Raw genomic sequence first — 2,425 nt, 5'->3', positions numbered from 1 at the left:
AGAAAGATTCAATTTATAGAGAGTGAAGATAAAAAATTCAAAAAGTAAGAGAGAAAGTATAAGAAAAGTCAAAAAGTAAGAGAGAAAGTATGAGAAAAGTCAAAAAGTAAGAGAGAGAGTATGAGAATATTCCCTTTAAAAAGTGAAACTAGGGGGGTATGGCTGATGTGGCAAGGTAAAAAATAGGGGTCATCATAGCCTTTGTCTCCCTTAAGCCTAGCTTTTTAAGCTCTAATCCCTTAAAATTAGGAATTCTTAGGAGGCCCTTTTTGGGTCCAAAAAATTCCTAATGGCCAAATTGTACGCTTGCATGCATGTTGTCGATCCAGATAAAGTATATGCATTTGCATGGATTTTCCTTACCTGCTCATGGACATGCATGTGCATGTGCACAAGTCCATATGCACATGCACACGAGCATTTCTATATGCATATGGATTTATTCACATGCATGTGATTCTCCGTATGCACTATGCATGCGCATAAGTCCATATACATGTATCAAAAACCCGCATTCTTATGTAATAAACCCGCATGCTTATGTAAGTCCATATACATGTATCAAAAACCCGCATGCTTATGTAATAAACCCGCCCATATGCATGTGCATGTCAAGCTTATACATGTATTTACAAAATAAGAAGTAATCAAAACAAGGGAAATAGTCTTCACACACGCATACCACTGATGATAAATTCATGAACCTCCTTTGCAAAATGCTGAATTTGTCGGTATGCTCTCCAAAACAAAGCTCTATGAACAAAGGCAAACGTGGCTCCAAGAATGAAGAGAAACGCCCCCCTTGGATGGCCTTATATATGTGGCAACTTCTTATTGGAGGATGTGAATTGGTCATTCGTGGGACACTTAAGCAATAGATAAAGTTTATTCGGTTGGTGTGCAAGAAGGTGGCGGTCAGCAGGGGGTGGCGGTTAGTTGAAGGCCATTAAAATATAATTTTATCCATTTTTAAATATATTTAAGAATGGCCTCTCGGCAGTCACCTTCGCTTCATGTATGAAGGCTAAGAGCAAGGGAAATAGGGAGAAAGGGGCACTTGAGAGGGGCTCATCCTTTGAGCAGAGATGGGGAGAGGGGGACGCCTCAAAGTCCCAGGCTCCAGTAATGGGTAGGCTTCAATGCAACTCATAACGCGCTGTCTTAATCAGTGGGTGGTACCCAATTCAAATTTTAAATTTGGATATGCGCATAGATAAGGTAAAAGTTCTTGCCAATTGGAGGGCCCCAGTCTTACACTCTACCTCCACTCTACCCAAGGCACATTTAAATGTGATCTGTGAGCTCAGAGTCTCTCACACTCTAATGAGTGTGAATTTTACTTTCAAGAAAATGTTGCCACCACGTGGAAGTTTATTTATTTATACTATACTTTGTCTTTATATATTGTATAGATTATTTTCTCTTCATGACTATAAAACAATTATTTTGTAAACTTCTTTTAAGAAAACATATGTCATGCTCCTCTCAATCTCTTACTTGTTTGACAATTATGTTCTTTTTCTTTGATCATGGTAGCAACCATTATTTTCTTTGACCTTTTTTTTTAGTCCAATAGTAAATATATATATTACTTCAAATCAGTCTTTACATCTAGCCAAGATGACCTACCTGAGTATAACACCATGGACCAATAATAATTATATATATTGCTTCAAATCCGTCTTTACATCTAGACCCAATTAACCAAGATGACCTACCTAAGTACACCACCACCTATTTTCTTTGACCTTTTTATGAGTGTGGTGATAGAAACAAAGCCATTCTGTGAAGGTATTGATGGAGCTTGGTGTGGAGATGTAGATAGCAATGGTGGGCTTCTATACATAGTGTGCCCATCCCCAAAAGGATCGCTTTTTTGGGATGTGTCTCATCATCAAATGTAGGATGCAAATATATTTCCAAGGCCTTGCTTTGAGCTTCATAATAAAATATTGTATAGTGTGTTTTCTGTAAATTCGAACATTTTTGTTTACAAAACTCTTAGGGAAAAGTTTTATATGCTTGGCATGAAGCGTTCTCGAGAGACTCAAGGCTTTGCAAGTATATATGACTTTATGAAGTTATGTAATAATTTTGGTGCTTGGTATGCCTAGCATAAAGCCTTTCTAAAAAGGAAACAATTAGCAAGTAAATTCTAATTTTGTGTGTGTTATAGATTTTTTATTATTAATGTTTCAAGAAGTAAACTTATATGAACATAACAAAAAAATGTTTCCTTGAGGTAATGTCTCTTCTCTATATTATCTTACAGAAGAGTTTCACAAAGCTACCATGTGGCAAGAATTTGGAGGTTTTGGAAGGGGACATTAGAATATTTCGGAGGTCATTTAGAGGGCCTTTTAGAAGAGAGAGAAAATATAAGTAGACCAATGAGCAAGCGGGCAACGTAACGTTCAAAAATAGC

This window comes from Cibotium barometz, chromosome 14 (assembly GCF_041138505.1).
Source record: "Cibotium barometz isolate CiBa-2024 chromosome 14, ASM4113850v1, whole genome shotgun sequence".
Lineage (NCBI taxonomy): Eukaryota > Viridiplantae > Streptophyta > Polypodiopsida > Cyatheales > Cibotiaceae > Cibotium > Cibotium barometz.
This window is presented reverse-complemented; position numbering follows the sequence as displayed.